A 23651-nucleotide genomic window follows, 5' to 3' on the forward strand; every position below is an offset into this window, starting at 1 on the left:
AACGCCGGATCGTTAGCCCACTGAGCAAGGCCAGGGATCGAACCCTCAACCTCATGGTTCCTAGTCGGATTTGTTAACCACTATGCCAGGATGGGAATTCCATCTTAACCCTTCTATTACTCTGATCTTAACTGCTTTTCTCTAATGCATTCCTAATCTTGTGCTTGAAAGGACAGCCTCTGAAAGCTAATTGACTTTATAGTATAAAGGAGGCAGATTCTAGTTCCAGAAAATTAATAGAGTCCCTAATTGTGACTTGTACAGAGGTTGCCTCTTCCAGCTGGGGGCAACTTGATAACTAGCTGAGGTTCCTGGGGGGGTAGAGGGTAGGGGAGAGAGGGCAGGCCAGCCATCCCCCACTCCAGGAGCTGTCACTTGTCATAGAGCCAATCTCTGGACTTCTCAAATATTCCCTTCTCTCTCATTTTCACTTAAGCTTGCCTCACTTCCTGTCTGAAATCTGCCAGTAGCCTCCTGGCTGCCTGCCTTTTTGCTTTCCTTCCCACACCCCCATTTCATCCTCCACCTCCCCTTTCAAAGGAGGTTTCTTTTTTCCTTTTTTCAAATCTTTTTAGGGCCACACCCATGGCATATGGAGGTTCCCAGGCTAGGGGTCAAATTGGAATGGTAGAATGCAGAACCCGAGCCGTGTCTGCAACCTACACCACAGCTCACGGCAACACCAGATCCTTAACCCACTGAGTGAGGCCAGGGATCAAACCTGCATCCTCATGGATGCTAGTCAGATTCATTTCCGCTGAGCCACAATGGAAACTCCTCAAGGGAGGTTTCCAAACTCAGATAGACCCTCTCATTCCCCTTCCAAGGCTGCCTTCCATGGAAAGGTCACGCTTCTCAAAATGATCAACAAGGCTCCCCGCACTCTGACCTTCCATCTTTCCAGTGTCCAGGGCTGCTTGTCCACTGACACCCTTCATTCTCCTAGTGGGCTAACCATTCAGCACTACCTCCAGGCTGGATCAGCCACATTCCACCCCAGGTGGCTAGGAGTAACAGGGCTTGTTACATCTATGTGGCCACAGGTCCCCCCCTCTCTGCCCCAGGCTGCAAGCTTCTCAAAGAAGGCACCCTGTCTTCTCATCCTGGACCTTCATCACATAATAGAGTGTCTGGAATCTGGCTCCACAGGTCATGAGCAAATGAGATGTGTTTTTTCTATTTATACATCTTCTTCCTTGTCTGACTATTCATTCTGAATTTTCCAGATATAACCATCTGCACGCTGACTATTAAGTATTCATTTCGATTCCATATGCAGACATTTAACCAAACTTCCTCTTTGGATATACAACCATTTAGTTGAAACCAGGAATATTTACTAATACTTCTCACTAAAGAGGCCTGTGTTGGCACCGAGAGACAGAGAGAAACTGGTAAACCACAATCCCCTGCAGGGATCTCACTATTGAGAATAAACACCAACCAAGGCAAATCAAGATAAAGGCTGTGACACACATTCAGATGCACCATCTAGAGGTCTAGTCTGGGGCAAAGAGCTTGAGGGAGGCCCACAGGAAGTGACAGCCGAAAAGATCACTGAACCAGAGTAGTTTGAAAAGAAAAGGAGGAGGCAGGCACATCCTACAATGAGGAAACCAATGCGGCATGTGTGGGATAAAGCTGGAAAACTATCCTAGGGTGGATGCTGGTTGGGCAGGGCTGCACGTTTCAAATCGGTGTCTTTATGATTGGGTAAGAAGTGGAGCATCTTTGAAGGCTTTTTACATTTTATTTTTATACTTCTTTTAAAAAATTTTGTAATAAAAATTTGAAATGCTTCATGAATTTGCACATCATTCCTTGCACAGGTGGGTGCCATGCTCATCTTTCTGTGTCGTACCATTTTAGTATGTGTGCACAAGGCTTTTTAAAAAATTGTGGTAAAACATACATGATGTAAAATTTATGAGTATGGAAAAATGTCATCAGGGTTGTGTGTCAGGTCTCACTGGCATTGGTGAATGAAACAGACTGGAGAGGACACAGGAAGTGGGGAGTGGGTGAGGGGTGGGGAGGGGACAGTCACAGCATCCTCAGTGAGGGGTGGGGAGGGGACAGTCACAGCATCCTCAGTGAGGGGTGGGGAGGGGACAGTCACAGCATCCTGGGTTAAGGGTGGGGGAGGGTCTGACGGGAAGGATAACCAAGGGGACTCAGGAGAAGTTTCTTTTATACATGAACTTTCTTCTAAAACCCTGTTTTTTGTCTGCTATGATTTGGCAATTAGGAAGAAATGCTGATGAATGTAAGGAAAAAACAAAGGCAGGAAAGTTAATATAAGAAAGGATACTGCTTGTTTAATAGGCAAAGACACTGGTGTTTTCTCCAGGGGGCTCTGTTGTTCGAACATTCACTTCTTGGGTCTTGGCTAAGCCGGAGTTCAGTTAAAGGCATCCAACACTCAGGAGCCACTTCTTGGCAGCATAACCATCAGGGAACCAGAGCTTTCCATCTACATTGTTCATTTTGATGACAAAGCCCTGGTGACTGTTATTATCAGTGGGTTCCTGGGCTGCAGAATGCCATGTCATGCCGGATGCACAGGGCATATTTTTATATGATACAGTTCTTTGAAACTTCCTGTCCTTTACGGCTGATTTTATAAGAATGAACATGAATGAATGAAAAAGGGTCATGTGCTGAGGGAAATGGGGAAAAAATGTGCAAATTGAGGAAAATGGATGCTGTGTTTTAAACGGGAAAATATTTAAATAGTTAAAGTTCTGAGTGTGAGTAAGATGCAACCATTAGTATATCCTGGGTGTGCGTGCAGCCATCCAGGGACATCATGAGCCTTTCACAAGGAATCACCGTGGAAGGTATTACTATTTCCAGTTTACAGGTGAGGGATCCAAGGCTTACTTCTGTTAAGTGCCTTCATCAATGGCAGAGCCAGTGTTTCTGATACTCATTCCTGGTTTTCAGAGACCTGAGTTCCCATGGATACAAAAAACATTCACGGAGTTCCTGTCGTGGCGCAGTGGTTAACGAATCCAACTAGGAACCATGAGGTTTCGGGTTCGGTCCCTGCGCTTGCTCAGTGGGTTAACGATCTGGCGTTGCCGTGAGCTGTGGTGTAGGTTGCAGACACAGTTTGGATCCTGTGTTGCTGTGGCTCTGGCGTAGGCCGGAGTCTACATCTCCGATTCGACCCCTAGCCTGGGAACCTCCATATGCCGCGGGAGCGGCCCAAGAAATAGAAAAAAGACAAAAAACAAAAAAATTCACTTGAATGATGGGGATGAAACGAGTGCATGGTGAGTATGTGGCGTGGCTCTGCTTAGTGATACAGACAGTCCTTGGCTGGATTCTGTTCCCCTCTGATTGTGCAGTATATTACTTTGTTTCCAAATTAGATAACATTTTTCTGGAGGAAAAGTGAAGGACTCCAGATGAATCCATGTTGACTCCTGGCACAAGAGAATGCCAAAGGGAGTCTTAACATTTGAGCCAGAGTGTTTATAGTCAGCACTCCTGTACGGGGGCTCTGCTCTGTCTTACCTCATTGCCTACCAGGGTTAGAATCTCTGAATGGGTGGGAGCAGAATGATCAATGGAGACTGACAACCAGCTTGTTTCCCAGGAAAGGAAGAGCCCTGGCCTGAGATTATATGAAATCATAGACATAAAGTATAAAAAGTTAAGTTGGTAAACTATTTTTTTTTTTTAATCTTTTTGCCATTTCTTGGGCTGCTCCTGCAGCATATGGAGGTTCCCAGGCTAGGGGTTGAATCAGAGCTGCAGCCTCTGGCCTGCGCCAGAGCCACAGCATCGGGGAATCCGAGCCGCGTCTGCAACCTACGCCACAGCTCACAGCAACGCCGGATACATAACCCACTGAGCAAGGCCAGGGATCGAACCCACAACCTCATGGTTCCTAACCACTGAGCCAGGACGGGAACTCCAAAGTTGGTAAACTATGAACATTTAGAAGGGAAGAGAGGAAAAGCTGCCAACTGAAATAACTGTGTAACGAACTCTCTTACTGCTATTAATACAGAAAGAACATGGGAAGGACCTGGGCAATGAGTGTCCATTAGGAGCATCTGGGGGCTGCTGCATGAAGAAAGCGGGTTCACTGGTACCCTCTGCCTCACCAGCATCATTACTAACCCTCAGGACAAGGACAACAACAACAATCAGACCTCCCCCTTTCAATAAGCGCACAGATGCTGAGTGCTTTATACCCATCTCATTAAGACCAAGCTTTCCTTTGTTTAATCTATTGGGAGGTTTTGGTGAGGGGGGCAGGTTGTCAGAAATGACGCCCCTTCCTCTGCATCCATGTGGGTCTGAACTTTCTGTGTTAGGCTGTGGCCAGGGGCGCCGGAGGGAGTCCATTGTGGGAATTTGCTACTGTGTGTCCACAGGCACGTCCAAGTTGGGGCTGAGAATTTCTCACCAGCCAAGCAGGCTGGTGACTGTGGAGCATGAGGGAGAATTGGAATGAAAAGAGCAGAGAAAAAAGCTGGGCTTTGTTCAGAACCTGTCTGTTTCTGACTTGGAGGGGCGGTCAAAAGAAAGGGGGTGTCTCAGGGAACACTGCCTGGGCAGACTTCCCCTCCCCAACCCAGCATTCTAGATCCGCCAGCCCCCCCTTCTTTTGGGTCCTGGGGAGACCAGGCTGCTGGGAGGAAGACATCAGTTAGTCTTCGAAAGGTCTGAGTGGGTCTCAGTTTTCACACCCAGCACATCCTGGATTGGACCAGCAGCACAAGGGCTGCCCCCAGTAATTTCCTGGACCAGTCCAGGATTGAGCCTAAATCCCAACAGAGCTAGACAATTTGGGCTGCATCAATGATTTTTTGATGGAACTAGTTCAAAGAATGAAAGATTGACTTGGTTATCAAGAGGAACCAGAAACATGTAACAGAAAAGAAATACACAGAACTAGGATTTGCTTCAAATATTAAATGCCAGTATTTGTTTGATAGGCTTAAAAACCAGACCTTTTTAGGTGATCAAAACCCACAATGGATTCCTTGATTATTCCTCACCACTTGCTAAGGCTTGCCACGGAAAGCTTTGATTTCCGGGGTTTATCTGAGTTTTCAAGTTGTACAAGATGCTACGTACTGTACAACTCTGTTATTCAGAGATCTACGTTTTTTCTCCTCAAAATCGCATGAATTTAAGGCTAAAAGTTAATTTCCTGGCTAAACCTTAGTCCTAAAACAGGAAGCTTCTGATAATGGCTCTGCTTATCCTAATTGTACTCAAACAAAAATCCTTGTAATAAAAATACCAGAAGCTGGAGACAGACACAAAAATACTAAAGGAATATAAAATTGGAATTGCTTTTTACTTTTGGACCCAAGACTTTGGAGGTATAATTTGCATGTAATAAAGGCACCTATTTTTTTCTTTTTCTGTTTACGGTTGCACCTGTGGCATATAGAGTTCCGGTCTAGGGTCTAATCAGAGCTGTAGCTGCTGGCCTATGCTACAGCCACAGCAACACTGGACCCCAGCCGCACCTGCAACGTATACTACAGCTCACAGCAACACCAGGCCCTGAAGCCACTGAGTCACGACGGGAATTCTTAAACGCACCTATTTTAAGTGTACAATTTTGATGAATTTTGACAATGAATCACACTCCTATGAAAGAGCCACTGCAATAAAAATATGAAACATTTAAGTTGGAAATGTGTAAAAATTCCCTTTTGCTTCCCAACATTTATGTATCTGTGTGCATGCATGTGTATAAAAACTCCTCCCTGAAAATGAAAGTACTTAAAAGAAATTTCACCCTATGGTAGACTCTTGAGAATAGTTCTATTTGAGATTGTGATTAAAATCTTAGGAGATAATCTTGATTCAGGGCAGTTTTTTTTTTTTTTTTTTTTTGCTTTTCCTTTTTTTTTTTAAGGTCCTTTCAGAGAAAAAAGGGTGTGTGTTTTATAGACAAAGGAGCAGCATGCCAACTTTAATTTCCAGGTTTGGGGGTGGGTAATGAATCATTCCAGAATCAAACATGAAACCATGACTGCAGAAAAGCATATTTGGAGTGTCTTTAATAAAATCCTTATTGGCTCCATCTGTTTCAATCCCTCCCACCTTCCAGCCACAGCATTCTGAGGGGGTCACCACAGTGGGTTCTCAGAGGAGCCATGTGTTACCTAAAAGGCTTGGAAATGGCTCCAAACAATTGCTGGGTGCCTGCCCTGCTGAGCATGGGGACTGAGAGCAGGCACTCAAGGCCTCCTAGGGACCCTATGCCTTCACAATTAGCGGTATTATCTTGGGATAGTCAAGCTGAGTTATAATCCCTCAAAATCACATTATCTACTCACATCTGGCCAGTTCTGCTCTGAAGGTAACTGATATCATGGCTTGAGATCAGGGAAGGTAGCTTTGGAGACAGGTAAAGAAGGGACCCCATTCTAAGGGAGATGTTGACCAGGAGACCAAAAGCATACCTGATCATCTGTGATTCAGGAGGAAGCCTAAGATCAAGGGACCCCTCATGCACGTTGCCCTCAAAGCCTAGAAGGGTACCTGGCATGTGCTGGGAACTCAGTTCATATTTATGAATTCAATGAGCAGATGAAGCCACAAGCGCTGGGATTTCTATTTCCAATCTCATCCCCACCGCCACCTGCCACGCTCTTGGATCTGGTACAACAGGTCTGGGAAATCTCAGAGTTCAGAGGTGAAGGACTCTTTCTGTATTACTTAGCAAATCAGATGCAGAGTAAAGATCTGAATTGATAGCATTTGCGGCTCCCAGGGAGATTTTATTTTATGTTTTGTCTTTTTGCCATTTCTAGGGCTGCTCCTGTGGCACATGGAGGTTCCCAGACTAGGGGTCTAATTGGCCAGAGCCACAGCAACGCCAGATCTGAGCCACATTTGCGACCTACACACAGCTCATGGCAACGCTGGATCCTTAACCCAATGAGCAAGGCCAGGGATCGAACCTGTAACCTCATGGTTCCTAGTCGGATTCATTAACCACTGAGCCACAACCGGAACTCCCCCAGGGAGATTTTAAAGAGCAGCTTGTGTATGAAGAACCACGGAACGTGTTACTTCAGTGAGAGCCCTGACAGAGATAGACTTGACCTGTTGCCTGGTGTCCCTCTAATAACTTAGAATATCACGAGGAAATGTTGGTTCTGAAAATAAGACAACCTCTGAAAAGAATTTAGCAGAAGTGTATTTTGTGGTCACGAACACCCACTCTCAGAAGCAGCGTATTGATCCCCGTGAAGATGACTGGTTGCAATGGACCACAAATCGACCGACCGGTTGATGGTTATTACACACTGTCTACTACGTACAGACTCTCCCTAATCATTATCAGTATCAAGAGGAGTTAATAGGACTTAATCCTTCCATATCTCTTCTTATGTGCAAATTTCATATTGCTATGCAAAAAAGGAAAGTAAGCCTTATCCTTTTGAGATTAGAGCACTGGACTGGAGTCCTCACCCTGCCTCACCACACAGAGCTCTGTGGCTTTAGGCAAAGGTTCCTTAATCTCTTTAAGCCTCAGTTTCAATACATCCATTAAGGATTTGAGGCTCTCTTTTCCACATTCCCTGAATCGAATCTATCAGCAGGTACCAGCAGCTGGTCATCCAAAAGACAGCAGGAATCTGCCCATCTTGTCCATCTCCACGAATTATCATCTAGTTCTGGCCACCATCTCTTTCACCTGGAGTCTTGCAGTGGCCTCCCACCTGGCTTCCTTGCCTTCGCTCATGCTCAGTCCATCACAGAGAGACCAAAATGATATTTTAAAACCCTCCACTAACTTCCTATTCAACTCACAACAAAATCCAAACTTCTTGCCAATGCCTGAAAGGCCCGCTGTAAACTGGCTGCTGCCTCCTCTCTGACTCCGGCTTCTACTTTTCTTCTCCTGGTCACTGTGTCAGCCACCCCTGATTTTCTTCTGTTCAGGAGCCCACCAGCCTTGTCTGGCCTCAGGGCCTTCGGTCCTGCTCTTCCTCTGAGCTGGACACCCTTTCCTTAGATCCCACCCCTTCAGGTCCTCTCTAAAGGATCCCTTCTGAAGATTTCACCTCCTCCTTGATTTCACCTCCTCCTGATGACTCTGTATCATGCCATCTGTTTTATCTGCACTGTAGCATTTATCATTGAATTAAAGCATTTATATATTTATTTATTCTTCTCTTTTCTTTTTAGGGCCACAGGTGCGTCATATGGAAGTTCCCAGGCCAGGGGTTGAATCGGAGCTGCAGCTGCCAGCCTACACCACTGCCACAACAACTTGGGATCCAAGCTGTATCTTCGATCTACACCACAGCTCATGGCAATGCCGGGTCCTTAACCAACTGAGTGGCGCCAGGGATCGAACCCTCATCCTCAAGGATACTGGTTGGGTTCGTTTCCGCTGAGCCACAATAGGAACTCCTGTTTATTTATTCTTGTTTGCTGTTTTTTCTCTCATCAGACAGTCAACTCTGTGAAAGCAGGGACTCTGCATCTTTCTTCACTGATGGATCCCTCGGCACAGTGCCTGGCACTTATTTAGGAGACACCAGTAAAAGAGGGAGAGATGGATGGATGATAGAAAAATAATACCTGTCCCCAAGGGATGATGTGAGGCTTAAATGTCACAAATGCTTTGTGCAGGGTTATACAGTTGTTGGACTTTATCAATCATCTTATGAGCCTCTAATTAGAAAGTATTATATAGACATTTACAAATTTAGGTCAGAATCAGCTGAAAAATCTCACCTCATATTAGTTTATCTGCCCAGCAGCTGTATGAGCTGTTCATGCATATTAAAACCAAGTCATTTACCAACGGGTAAGGATGCCTGGTCTGCTTCTGTTTTATGGGGCATGGCTACAGTAGGAAAGACAGAAAGTCCATATCTTTGCCTGGAGGGTGCTTGCCAATGAGTGAATGATGTGTGCCTGGCTGGTCTGTCCTTCTCCTCTCCTACAGAGTTATTATCTGTGCTCTTCTGCCCCACACTGGGCTGGGGCCTCGCCTCTCTAATAGGGAGATGAGTCCGTGAGCACAAACCACGCTCTCCACATTTATTTTGAATCACAAGGCACCCGAGAGAGATGCAGAATTAAATGTAATGATGGATCATTGCCTAGTATATATTTTTTATGTGTCCTGCAAATATATCCACTAATAGTGTGGGAAAAGCTATTATTTTGGGGGAAAATGTAGCTTTACTAATAATATGCTCCCATCACATGAAAGATCAGGCTGCTGTACTAAAGGGCGTTCTCTCACTGTTTCCTAACAGCAGGGCTGGATTGCCTGGGACACACCGCAGGCCTGTGCTGGGACCACTAGGGACCAGAGGCTTAAATCAATGAGGTGGGTGGCTGAGAGCAGAGCTTTCTCTCTGCCTGAGCTGACTGCCAGAGGAGAGGTAGTCTTGGACTTCAAATGCTTAGAGAGGAAAGAGAAAGAACTACAAGCTGAAAAAAATATTTTCAGATATAACCAGCCAAAGAGTTTTTGCAAGAAAACACAAGAAAAGGATTTTCTGAAGTTCACCCAGACACAGATGCACTGAGTAACACTGGAAAAAACAGTTAGAGATGGGATTTGAATTGATGAAAACTCCAGAATGTTTGTAGCAAGGAGCTCAGGGCTGTAAAGATTTAATGCTGTTCAGCATCCCTGTCTTATTCTAAGAAGTCTAGGTTGGGTGACACAGTCCCCGCTACCCACCAGAGTAACATTCTCGCTTTATGTTCTTTTCCTGACTTCCTTGTTCCTGCCTTTTCTTTCTGCTGGTGTTTGAATGTCTCTCATTTCTCCTGAGTCACACATACAGCGAGCTCAACCTCCTGATATGTGTTTTATAATGTTTTTAGGATTCCAGGAGTATTTACATCTATAATAATGACAGAGCTATGGATAATGTAAATTTGACCTGGAAAGGCCAAATTTATTTCCTTCCTTCATGTGACTCTGAAACATATGAAACCAAACAACCAAACAAGTGATCACTGCAGTTAAAACAAAAACACCAAAAAACCAAAACAACAAAACTCTGATGATTTTACATTTTTCAAATAGCTACTGGAATAGGTGGCACAGAGGTGGCACCAAGGGTGGGAAAACATAATGTATTGTGTGTAAGTCTCATTTAGGTCTAGACTTGATTGCTTCTTCCCCATTCCAAAAAATTTGGGTTTGCCCATTTGTAGTTTTGCTGTCAATCCTTATGTATTTTCTCCTGAAAGATTTATGGAGACAGTTTTCTGCTGTTGTTTTGGAAAGCTGATTTTTCTCTCTTTGTCATCTTTGGGAGAGAGAACCAGGGGAAACCCTTTGGGGTTCCTCCTTTTTTCTGTGAACCTGGAGCCTGTAAATGAAATGCAATCATTCGGTACGAATGGATTTTTAGAAGTAGAAATTTTTATAAGTAGGATTTTTATAAGTTCCCTGGGAATCAGGCTTTCTTCATAAAAATGTATTTTTAATTACAAATGTTATATACTATATGAGTAGCCATAATTTTCTTTTGCTTTTATCATAACTTCTTACATTTCACATTGAAAAGGAAACACAACTGAATTGCCAGGTATCCTGAAAATATTAAAATTCTAAAGAAATAGGGGAAAGAGAAAGAGGGGATACCTTAGAGAGACATATCCAAGCTGCATTTTTTTAGTTGTTTCAATCTTTCTAGGTTAAAATAAACCCACTTGATACTCAGAGTTCAAGCTGGCCTTGGGGCCTTTAGGGAAGGCTGGGCAAATGGCATCACTGTGAAAAGGTGAAGGAATCCACGAGTGCAGAGCTCGAGGACAGAGTCCAGAGGGCTTTCAGAGAACTGCAGGTGTCAAACTCCAGTTTACCATGAGGGCAGGTGAAAGAGAAAAGAGGAGGCCCTGCAGAGGGGTGGGGAGAAGGGACCCACTCAGTGGACGAGGGCAGCAGAAATCCCCAAGCCCTTCATAGAGGGGGTGCTAAGTGTATATAACAGTATTTCAAACTTTAGACCAGGTAGAAAAAGAGTCAGTCCAAATGGAATGAAAACACTGAGATTTAGAAAAGATGGGTGACGTCTGAGTTCCCTAACAAGGACCTGTTAGTCCAGCTCTTACAGCTTCCCTCTGCTACATGCTGTCCAGCTTCTCCAGAAATATTTCCAGGGGCAGCAAGCTTGGTCCCCACACAGGTTACGGGGTGCTGGCTCTAGGCCCCAGCCACTCTCCTTCCCGAGATGGAAATCTGCCCCCAGGACCAGCAATTCTAACGTCACCCTCAATACTAGTAACAAGCTCTCCTTCCCCAAGTGAGCACCTGACAGTGACGGAAGGCAGTGCTCCACCTCCTAAGTCCCTCTCCTCCAGGTAAACACTTCCAATGCCCTCTGCTGTCCTCTAGGTGTTGCCCTCTGGGGGCCACTTTCTGGTTTGTCAATGTCCCAATCACGACATGGCACCTGAAACTAAATGACATTCCAAGAAAGCCAAGGGATAGCCCAGCCATCTGGGAACCGTGCGTTTATTAAAACAGCAGCTCTAAAATCCTCTTCTTCTCAAGGCTCATTACCCCGTGTGTGCAGTGCTGCTCCCCAGTCTCCATCATTTGGGACTTGTGTAATTGACTTTTTTGAACCTAAATGCATGAGCTTGTACTCATTTTATTTATTTATTTATGTATTTATGTATGTATGTATGTATGTATTTATCTTTTTGCCTTTTCTAGGGCCGCTCCCACAGCACATGGAGATTCCCAGGCTTAGGGGTCTAATCTGAGTGGTAGTCACCGGCCTGCGCCAGAGCCACAGCAATGCGGGATCCGAGCTGTGTCTGCAACCTACACCACAGCTCACGGCAACGCTGGATCCTTAACCCACTGAGCAAGGCCAGGGCTCAAACCCGCAACCTCATGGTTCCTAGTCGGATTCGTTAACCACTGCACCACGACGGGAACTCCCTAACCTTCATTTTATTGATTTTGGTTCAGATGTACAGCCACCTAAAAAAGGATGATAACACAATTATCATTTTCCAGCAATCCAGGTGCTTTCCCATATGCTACCATCCTGAGTTTTGAGTCTCTTATTTTTCGTAGCAGCTATCCTGTCTACCTTTCCATCATCTGGAAACTTGACTGGCAGGAATGGCAACAATTGTCACCAATAAACATAAAGGAACAACAATAAATAGTAAGGAACAAAAGGCTCAGCCCCATGAAATGCTGCCCCTCTCTTCCCATCACATTCTAAGGAGAGAGACAGACAAAGGGTCCTGGACTCCATCTGCAAGATAACCACAGAGAGTGGAAAGTGCAATGAGGAGAAACAAAGCCACAACAGGGAACAGAAGTGCCTGGGCAGGGGCTTTTATAGAGACCGTGGTCAGAGGACTCTGAGCAGAGACCTGAGTGAGCGGGGAGCACGCAGTGCACCCCGGAGACCAGACACATGGATGAATGAATCCATCGACTTGCTTTGTTCCAAAGAGAATTTCAGGCAATCAATTTTTTGACTTGATTTGTCCTCCCAGCTCTCAACTAATTCGTAATTTGCTTCTGAGTCACAAACACTAATAGAATGCTTGGCACATCATGCACGTTTTAATGACTACTGGTTGAATAAGTGAAAAAATATACTATGACAGACTGTGTCCAATGCCTGCTAAAATTAAGAGCCACTATGGTCATGACAGTATGACAAGGCTTGACAACGTTTGCCCTGGGACAGCACTCACCCATGGTGCTCCTGGGGTTATAATTAGATTGTCATCAGTTTGCAGGAGCCCAGTTAAGACAGCCCTCGGGCTATAACATGCAGTTTCTGATATAGAAGCAACAACTCCAGAGTGATCAGAACACACCATTGAGTTACAAATCTCTAGCCTCTAGTATCCTCTTTCCACTAATCTCAGAAAAAAAACAAATATGGTTTGCTTCGTATAGCTTGGTTCGGGGAACCCCTGTGGGTTATACACATATTATCCTCTAAATCCTCACCTGCCACCTATTGAGTAATTTGCTCCAGAATTTTGGCAGTCATCATGTCACCAGTCTATGCTTTTCGGAGATCACTTTTTTTTGTTTGTTTTTTAGGACCACACCCACGGCATATGGAAGTTACCAGGCTAGGAGTTGAATCAGAGCTACAGCTGCTGGCCACAGCTACAGCCACAGGCATAGCCATAGCAACGTGGGATCTGAGCCGAGTCTGTGACCTACACCACAGCTCACGGCAATGATGGATCCCTGATCCACTAAGTGAGGCCAGGGATCAAACCTGCATCCTCATGTATACTAGTCGGAGTCATTTCTGCTGTGCCACAATGCAAACTCCGAGATTACTTTTTAAGAAGAGATTTTTGAAAGTTGGCATTTCCTTGCCTCCATCTCAACATCTCTTCAGACTGACCAGGTTTTGCCCCGTTACTGATAGATAAAGCCTAAAAGTGCTTTGAATATTCTGAGGTGATCTGTCTGCACCTGGGGAAATGAATTCTGTAATTAAATTAATTACTGATTGATGGAGCAACTACCATGTACCAGGAGATAGTCAAACAGAAGACAGATGGAGGAGGGAAAGGATGGAAAGAGGAATATCACTTGGTTCCTGTCCTAAAGATGGATGGACTAGACTCTGAGACATAAGTAAGATACACTGACATGTTGAAATAATCTAGCCTGAGAACTGTTAGAATACGGACAGGTACCAAATGCTCAGGACAGATAGAGTTCAGTGCATCCTGGGACCTGTGACAGACACCTGGCTGCAGAATGGAGAGCTCTGGTAAAGGTTGGGCCAAGAGGTGCTTAGGAAACTGGGGTCCTACAGGTTCTCAGTCTGGAGGGGCTGGACTGGTTTTGTGTTATAGAGAGGGAACTTTGGTTTTTTGGAGGCTTAACTGGAGACTGGGGGAGGGAGGTAGGCCTGGAGGAGGGTGGGCTCTCTCATTCTCTCCATTTCCAGATGGAGTTTTCCTCTGTTCCTTTGAGAATGCTTTTTTGTTTGAAAATAATTTTCCAACCTAAAGAAACTCAGTCTGATGTCCCCTAAGCAGATTTACCTTGGTGAGGTTTAGGATTAGCTTTTCGTTCTTTTTTCTTGCCCGGCTGTACCTGTGACATATGGAAGTTCCCCCGCCAGGGAGCAAAACAGAGCCGCAGCTGTGACCTACAGCCAGATCCTTAACCCACGGCACTGGGCTGGGGATTGAATCAGTGCCTCTGAGACAAGGCAGATCATTAACCCACTGTGCCAGAGCAGAAACTCCTAGGATTAGCATTTTAATTGAAACAGGTTTTGTTTCTAAAGGTATTCGCTTTAAGTGGTTACAGTGTCCTCTCTTTCTCCACTCTTGCATAACAGCAATCAAAGTTTTCCTTTACTTTTCAGATGTATCTTCCTAGGGCTGCAATTAACTTCAATTTAGTCCCTGTGCAAATGATCTCCAGTTCTGAATGAATTTAGAGCTATATAAAACCCATATCTGGAGTTCCCTTGTGGCACAACAGGTTAAGGATCCGGCATGATCACTGCAGCAGCTAGGGTGGTTCCTGTGGCGAAGATTTGATCCCTGGCCCTGGAACTTCTGTATGACGTGGGCACAGCTAAAAACAACAACAACCACAACCATATTTTGACTATGATCATTTGTAAAAGCTGCATAGTGACTGAACTATTTGTGCATGTGTGCACCAACACACAGCCATTTTAGAAGGAAAAGTGGTTGATGATGGAGTCTGTTCCCTAAATCCTCCAAAGTAACATAACCGTGTATTACCGAGAAGTAATAATCAGCAAGGATGCTTACAGGGTAAAACTAGAATGAGAAAATATTAAATATTGAGGAATTAGAAAAAAGGGAGGCATAATGGTTTTTAGACTAGCTTCCCACTTCTCAGTCAATCCCTTGGACTATAAAGACACAAATCAGAGGCCAGTTTTCAGGAATATAGACTTTTCAATGATGAAAGTGGCTAAATGGTTGTCATTTGTATTGAGAATGAACATTTCACATTTCTATTGTCCCGTTGGGAGCTGGCTGGAGGGCTGATGTAGGGACAGAAAGAAGGGAACATTTTCCTGCTCCAACAAAGACATGATAAACTACTGCAGCAGAACAGTTTAAAACCCATTGGAAAGGTTTCTCTGTGGGGGACCCAACTTCTCTTGACATAAAGAGCTCAGGGCTTGGGTGATTAAAACATGAGACACTCTTCCCTTTCAGATGCACAGTCAATGTTCAGTCAATTCCCTGCTCTGCCTCTAATTCCACAGGGCACAACACAAAGGCCTCTGGAGGAGAGAAGATTTCCTTTTCGGGGACATGGAGACACTTCCTCTCCTGTCTTTCTTGCCATCCCAAATTGTCACTGGGAAGTTGGAGGCTGGCGCAAATGTGGAGTATGGTTTTAGGGCAGTCGGTGCTTAGTTGTCAGCGTACCAAGGTTTCCTATATTCCAGTGCATTTTGTCTCAGCTGTTGTAGTGACGGGCCATTAAGGACACACTAATTTATCTAAATTTTATCTTGTCCTAAGGAGTCTGTGTAGGTTATGCATAGCTTAGAGCAGTAGAATGGTTCAGAAGGACCCTGAGCTTAGGAGTCAGAAAGATCTGGAGTGGCTTTCCACTTAGCAGACGAGTGATCCTTGGCTAGTAACTTCACCTTTCTGAGGCCTCACTTTTCTGATTTGTAAGGAGGGGCAATATTAGGTAACTCTCAAGAATGTCATGAGAATCAACTGGGACAATTTGAGTGGAGCCCTTAGTTTAGTTAATGGTGCACAATTGACTTTTGAGAAATGGTTGCTATTATTACTTCTATTACTAATTTTCAGCAGCCTTGGGATTCAAATGTTAGTCTTTCAACTATTACATACAGAATGGATAAACAACAAGGTCCTACTGTATAGCACAGGGAACTATAGTCAATATCCTGTGATAAACCATAATGGAAAAGAATATGAAAAAGAATATATGTGTATGTATAACTGAGTCACTTTGCTGTATAGCAGACATTAACACAACATTTTAAATCAATATACTTCTATAAAATACATTAAAAAATAAAGTCTTTCAAATACACACACATTGCTAGAGGTTGGGTCTACACAGTATAGCTCCAATATTAATTTGGAAAGAATGTAATTCCTCCTGAACAGATTAAAGGTAGTGAACTTCTTTTTTTTTTTTTTTTTTGTCTTTTGTCTTTTTGTCTTTTGTTGTTGTTGTTGTTGTTGTTGTTGCTATTTCTTGGGCCGCTCCTGCGGCATATGGAGGTTCCCAGGCTAGGGGTTGAATCGGAGCTGTAGCCACCACAGCAACGCAGGATCCGAGCCGCGTCTGCAACCTACACCACAGCTCACAGCTCAGGGCAACGCCGGATCGTTAACCCACTGAGCAAGCGCAGGGACTGAACCCGCAACCTCATGGTTCCTAGTCGGATTCGTTAACCACTGCGCCATGACGGGAACTCCGGTAGTGAACCTCTAATCTGGACATTCCAAATGAGCAAGTGTAGCCTGACAGGTACTATTATTATGGCAGAACTGAAGAGAGCATGAGGAATTGGCCTTTCCAAAGTCTAGTGTGTGGTTTTGATTGGCCTCTATGGCATTTCTTCTGGCTCAGGGCTACCTGCCTGTGACATGCACACTGAATTCCTAGGTCGAAGCCACTGAGGGTCAGAACTAGAACTTGGCTCCACAGAGTCAATCAGAGGAAATGGCCATCCAGAGGCTACCCAGTCCTTTGTCAGTGAATGGAATATACCTGCTCCTAGTTCCCTTTCAACTGTACACAGGACTTCTGATTTACCTCTCCTTCTGCAAAAAGTAAAGATGGCTCTGGAAAAGCAGTGGTTTGACTTCCTGCTCTCCCCACCCCACCCCCCCATACCATTAAATAAGGAGCACAGAACGGGTGGAGAATCCTTTAAATAAATAATCTGATGGAATCCAAGATTTCCCCAATTCTTTAGCTTCTTAATCAAAAGACGACCTTCCTTTCAATTGTTAATGATGTAAAACAATAGAAAACGTGGGAAGAAACAACCCCTATTCAGAAGACTGAACTTCTGAAGAGCTAATGGTGATAATTAGATATTATGCAAAGAGATGGGGAGAACTGATTCTATTCTTTATCCACTGCCAGTGAGAACCAGCCCCCACTCGGAGTTAAGCAAAGTCCTGAGAGCTGCCTGCCAAATGTGAGGCTGAAAAATTAAAGCTTTTCTCAGGGAGAACCAAACACCATGCTAAGTTTCAAAAGGGGAAAACCAAACATGCAATTTGATGCTCTTTAACTCCTTAAGGAAAAAGGCAAAATAAACAGAACAAATGACTAAATTTACACAATAATTCGAGGAATCAATGCCCTTTATCTTTCCTCCACAAGGAGCAAACTCCTTTTTGGTGATATTTTCCAGTTTGGGGTGCATGAGTGTTTATGCTTATAGAAAGCATTTATTATTATATTATCATTAGCATCCTTGTTATATAACAACAAATTACTTGGTTCTAAATTAAGAAGAATCTCTTCTTAGAAACAAGTCTCCAAAATCCTAGAAACACATTTAGCAGTTCACAGCAAGTAAATCTCAGCTTTGCTTTCACACACACACACACACACACACACACCCACACCCACACACACACCCCGCACGAAGCAATCAGGTACCAGAGTTTCCTTTTTTTAAAAAAAAAATACTCCTTCCCTGCTCCGTTACCCTGTGGGGTGTAGAATTGGTGGTGTTTCTAAAGCGCACCCAAGCACTCTAAGTGATGGAGTCCCACTGTCATCCTGCTCCCCAAAGAACAGTAGACCTTGCAAAGACCAGATCCAGAATCTGAAACCCCCTTCCTGGCAGCCCTGCTTGCAGGGGTGCCGAAGCCCCGTTACAGCACCGGTGTTCGGCACCTGGACTCCCTTTCACTCTTTCTCACACCCCCTCGCGCGCCCCTCTTACGGGGCAGCGCGCACCCTTCCAGGGATTCAGCATCTCAAAGTAGTCAGCCTCCAGTGGCAGCACTTGCCTGTCACGGCGACCCAGTTCAGGTGTGTCCTCGCTTCTGTGACGCAGGTGGAGTTCCCCTGCGTCCGGTCGGACTTCAGGACCCGCTAGGCCGGTCCTTTGTCGCGGCAAAGGCTGAAATCTCCGCCGTCTCCGCCAGCCCCAGAATTGCGGGAGCGAAGCCGGGACTACGGAAAGGCAGGTGAAAGGACGGCGGAAAATACGGACTGGCGTCCAGGGCTAGCGGCAGGGATTGGACTGCTCAGAGGCACCACACCGTTCAAGGAAAAGCCTAATATACGGACTGGATTTTCTTTTTTTTCTTTTTAGGACCGCGCCCGCGGCATATGGAGGTTCCCAGGCTAGGGGTCAAATCGGAGCTACAGCTGCCGGCCTACACCACAGCCACAGCAATGCTGGATCCAAGCCGTGTCTGTGACCTACACCATAGCACACGGCAACGCCGGATCCTTGACCCACTGAGCAAGGGCAGGGATCTCATGGTTCCTAGGCGGATTCGTTTCCGCTGAGCCACGATGGGAACTCCATGGATTGATTTTTTTTTTTTTTAAATATAATTTTACTTGCAGCCTCCCGCTTGTTGGCAATCTACACAGCACAGGAGTGAGTCTGCCTCTTCTGGGCTTTGGGCTTCCAGCAGATGCCTCATAGACTGTTCGGGTCAGAAACCAGGTCCTGCTGATTTTCCAGGAAGGCTTTGAGAGCCTGGCCTCTGGAGGGATTCTTTTTTTCACAGTTCGTTTGTTTCTTCCTTGAAAATGATGTCTATTCTAGTTGTGAATGGCATGAATTGTGGGATTCATGTGCACAGGGTGTCTGGATTTGATGCTATGGACAGAAAAAGACACTGGAGCCTGGCCAGGTCACTGGGAAAATAAATACAATGTTTGCTGATCTCCCTTGAACTCCCAGTCTTGCCCAAGCCTATGATGGTGACTCTCTAGGCCAAGTGCATTTTCTTAACTTTGAGAGCATGAGTTACCTGTCTAATGCTCACTTGCTGATTGTGAGAAAGCCCATCTGCTGTTTTATCTTCTCCCACTTGCCCCTCTCTTCTCCTTTGGGGAGGGTTACATCAGCCCAACACTTTTCTGGGGCACTGTAATATTCTGGCATCCTATAAATCAAGTATTTTTCTTTTGTATGTTGCTTCTCAAAGAAAGGGAAGCCAGGGGTGGTAGGAAAGAGGCCAGAAGATGCTTACTCAGATCAAGGGGTAGCAGCTGAAGGCTTTGGTAACATGAACCTTCCTATGTCTCCTGGTCCAGTGGCAGGAAAAGGTCCTTCTCCCTAATTTTTGGGTTTGTCAGAGAGAGGAGTTTGCAAAGGGCAGTCAGTAGGTGAGGTGGGAGAGTAAGTAGGAGGAGGGAATATTTTGGCAATAGAAGAGAAAATTAGGAAGCTGCAACTTGACCTTTATGGAGGGCCCTGCTCATCTGTGTTTAGCCAATGAAAGACAAGGTGAAGTGCCTGCTTCACCTTAATGTTATAAGTCACATTGCTGGGAAAAGGATTAGGATCCACCAAACGACACATCATATCAGATTACACATCTGATACATAATTATCTGATATATCATTATCAGAAACCAAAAATATTAAGAAGAAATAGCCTTTTCTTCAATATTTGCTTAAATACATAATCTTTCAAAATGCTGTAGCTAACATACCGTGTTTCCATTTACATGACCTATGACATTTGGGGAAAGAAAACAGGGACAGAAAACCCATCAGTTGCTCCTAGGGGCTAAGTGCAGAGGGAGCGGTTGCCTACAAAGAGAACAAAGGAAATGTGGGGGTTCTGTACGTTGATTAGGGTGTTGACCAGAACTCACTGAACCCTACACAAAAAAGGTTAATTACTGTATGTAAATTAAAACAACAACAACAACAACAATGCAGCCAAATAAAGAAAAAGTCCCTATGATCTGTGGCTCTTCTTCCCCCTCCATCTCCAAAGGTGGTGCATGGAGTGTGATTAAGAGCTTATTCGCTGTGCAGAAACCAAGACCCAAGCTTGGAATTTAACAGCGTAGTGGCCTCCCAATCCAATCTATAGTGTACACGCTGCATGATGCAGGGCCAAGAGCTGGCTAGAAATATGTCAAATCCACTCCTTTTCATTCTGTGCAGTGAGGAGTAGAGATTAGAAAGACCCAAGAGTCAGGCTTTGCAGAGATGAATGTTAGCAGGTAAGAAGGGTCAGATCTTGGAAGAAAGAGCAGAGGGCAAGGCCTGCTGCTTCTGAAAAGACCAAACAAAAATAATCTAGGAGCTGGAAGCAGTGGTTCCTAAATCTGGCTTCATATCAAAACCATCTGATTCACAGTAGGTCTGGCACAGGGTCAGAGAATCTGCATTTTTAAGGAATTTCCCCAGTCATTCTTTGCAGCTGCCTAGCATTGGCCATGTGAGCTTTGGAACCACCAAACTTAGAACAACCTGTCTTTCTAGGAGAGAAGGAAAGTCCAGAGCTTAATGCTCCTGGTGGGGAAGCAGGCAGGGTATCAGAAAGAGAGGGGGCTTCCAGGATCTGTGGGGGGAGGGCTTTCCCTGGGGACTGGAGAGTGAGGCCTTGCAGGGACTCAGAGCAAAGCAGAGGAAGGTGAGTGGAGGCTGTGTGTCCCACAGGGACCCGCCAGGTTTAGTGGGCCATCCAGGCTGCTCACCAGGGCAGAATGAGGGGCAATCCAGGGTGTCCTCCTGTGCTGTTTGTCAGTAGACCCTCTGCATCTAGTACAGTGCCTGGGCCAGTCAATACATATCTGCTGAGACTGAATGAATACACGAATGCATCTCAGCTAGGAATCTTCCTCCCTTTACCTAAGCAGGTAAACCCACGAGCCACCCTGGGAGAGAGATTGTCATCCTTTCTGCCTGGAGCACCTTCATTGCTCAGGAAAATGAAGTCATTTACCCAAAGTTTCACAGTGAGCAAATGCGATGGATATTTTCCAAGAAGAGGAATAAAGATAAGCCTGGCAGGTTTCCTTCCACACTGTTGGGATTCTGGCAATGAACTTGAGTGTTTTACATTTGAAAACATCTGAAAGAACGATTTCCTCCTAAACGATTAAGGTTTAAGGTCAAAACCAGTAACTTTACAAGGTTCCCTAAGGAATGTATCTAAGATTCAGGTTTTATGGCATTGAGGTCCTCAAGGATGGTTCCAAATTGGAGGAAAAAGGGAAACTTGCCTGCATTCCCCCCCCCCCCCACTGCCCATCCCCAGGAGCTGTTTAAATGACTTAATACTTGGTTTGAAATATACCTATTTTTTTGGACTTTTTTCTTTTTTATCAACTAAATGGGAAATGGGGGTTAGATAGGGGCCAGTTAGTACTCACAGACTTCCAACTGGATAATCTCTTCTTAAATGAAACTTGAAAATCAAAGGCTATTGCCACTATCACTTATTAATTAAAGATGATTCTGAGAAGCATGCCAACTTTTGCACATGTTCAGCCCTCACCTGTGTGGAGTCTCAGCTCCTTTTGTCTCGATAAAATTTTCCTGGATAACTAGATTAAACTGGGTCATTTTGTTTCATATCACCTTCTTATTCAGTAAGGACTGGAATTAAGCCATTATTTTTCATAAAATTATGTTTATATGTGGGGTTCATTAGGTCCTAACCCCAAGTCTGTGAAATTAGATAAAGCCAATCAGACACAGTTTTGATACTGGATTCAAATCCAACATCAATATTCTCTAAGTTTTTGCAGAATGAATAAATAAATGATCTAATCTCATAAGGAAAGGCAGATATTGAAACCAAACAATTTAACACCGCCTGAATATACAGATGTAAGTGCAGAAAGACAGACATGAGTACATATGGGCAAGTAAGGAGAGAGGGAGGGGGTTGGGGGACCCTCCAGTTTGGCAGATGCATGAAAGGCAAAGGAGTCTCAAACCAGGGGAAGCTCGGTACTGATTTGTTAAAGTCATGAAAAAAAGTTAAAGTAATTGAAAACTTTAGAGAATACTCCAGCTGAATGTATCCATGAGACTAAGGTAATGTTAAGTGAATAAAAATGCACCAAGTTTAGCAAATGGTCTCTAAATATAAGTATGAGTCATCAGAGGGGAAAAAAGAGCCAGTTAGATGCATTAGAACGCAGTTTTCTTTTGCATTTTTAAGGAGTCTCTTAGCTGGGGGAGTGGGATTAAGATTGACACCAACCTTCACAATTAGATTCCTGGAGATGGTTCCTATCTGCCTGATCTTCTGTCACTTGTCAGGAGACAAGTCACTTGTCATATAAGGATAAGCTCAGTGTATATGAGATACAGCCACTGGTCCCACCCCTTCCTGGTGTCTGGGAGGTTTCTTATCTCTCCTAGAAGGTGTGTTATCAGAGCTGCCAGAGCAGCAGGGCTGGGGAAGACTGCCAATCCCCCTGGGGGTGTGAGCCCTGATGACAGAGCGGGCTTCCCCACTGTGACTCCGGGAGGCAGTAGGTTCTTCCCAGTGGTACCATGGCCACCCGGGCTTGCATCCTCCTCTCCGTTCACTGACTTGTGGATGTTGGCGAGAGGACATGCTCTAGGATCAAGAAGGATGGCCTGGTCTTTTCTCTGACATCACCTTGAACTGCGCAAGCCCTTTCCTTCTTGGTCCTTCCCATGGGCTTTGCTGAGCCTAGCTGCCGTGTTAATTATATTTTCCTTTGGTTGGCAGAATACAAATCAGCTTAGTCATGCTTCTGTTTCCTCCAGACCCAGTGCAACCAAAAGGGAACTTGGCTCAGTGCAGATGCCACGACCAGGCGCCCTGGCTCCTGGTGCCTCACTTTCCCTGTCTTTGACTGATTCCAGCTCAAAGACAGAGGGATGCACAAAGGGATGTTGGTAGGATCTGCAAACACTGGCTTGGGGGGTAAAATAAGAGTCTTAATATCAATAAAGCAGAGTTGCTCTGGCTGTGTGTTTTCAAGGGCCTCAGTCTCTCCATGCTCCCAAAGTGTCCCCAGAAATTGCTGGGGTCCCCAGACAGTGCCCTGTGTGGCTAGTCCTCCTGCCTGGTGCAGAGGGACTGCTAATCTCTTCCTCCTTGGGTACCAATGCAGTGATGCACTTCGGGGGCTTGGCAATGACGTGCTGGCCCTGGTGTTCAATGCTGGTGTAGAATATCTGAGCCTGGGTGCTCTCTGCCTTCACTGCCAGCCTGCTTCTGCAGCCTCTGCTCCCTGCAGAAGCTGCTGGATCTTTTTTCCAGAAGCAAGACAACTGTGAGGCCGCCAGTGTGGGCCCTCTGTGACTGATGACAGTCCCTCTCCCTGACATTTCTGGTGTCTCTTACGAAGGCTGGCAGTGCTGCCTGCTGCTCCTTTGCCTGTTAGTGGAAGTGAATCTCCATCTTTGCTTGTAGTCATTTTCGGAAGACTTCCTACATTAGGCCACTTGATGGTCAGTCACCATGTAGCACCTAAAATGCGTGCTGTGCTCCGCCCCGAGAATGGGACTCTTCCCCTGTCCTCTCTTCACTTGGATGAGTTCATTCCCAAGTCATCCTGGGATCCCTCAGAGAAACAGATGCTCGAACCCACACCCTTCCCTTCCCTAGACATGCCTGCATCCTGGGTCAGGCACAACCCAGGGGCCTCTGCTAACCAAGTTCATGGTCACAGTGTTCATTCCAGTGGGAACCTATGC

General features: G+C 45.2%; 1 protein-coding gene, 1 long non-coding RNA gene and 1 pseudogene across 7 annotated transcripts in view; 1 reads left to right on the forward strand and 2 right to left on the reverse strand.

The window, feature by feature from the left end:
- Positions 1-23651, reverse strand: part of CNTNAP2 (contactin associated protein 2) — a 2042838-nt gene that overhangs the window by 51062 nt on the left and 1968125 nt on the right. The window lies entirely within an intron of this gene.
- LOC146400099 (uncharacterized) overlaps positions 1-23651 on the forward strand; it is a 58139-nt gene that overhangs the window by 30002 nt on the left and 4486 nt on the right. The gene's annotated exons all lie outside the window — the stretch shown is intronic.
- On the reverse strand, positions 1784-1880 carry LOC146400100 (U6 spliceosomal RNA; annotated as a pseudogene).

The sequence above is a fragment of the Sus scrofa genome, chromosome 9 (genome assembly GCF_054392235.1).
Source record: "Sus scrofa isolate SSC_HxYL_T2T_F1_AM1 chromosome 9, Sscrofa_HxYL_maternal_Yorkshire_Landrace_v2.0, whole genome shotgun sequence".
In the NCBI taxonomy this organism is placed as follows: domain Eukaryota; kingdom Metazoa; phylum Chordata; class Mammalia; order Artiodactyla; family Suidae; genus Sus; species Sus scrofa.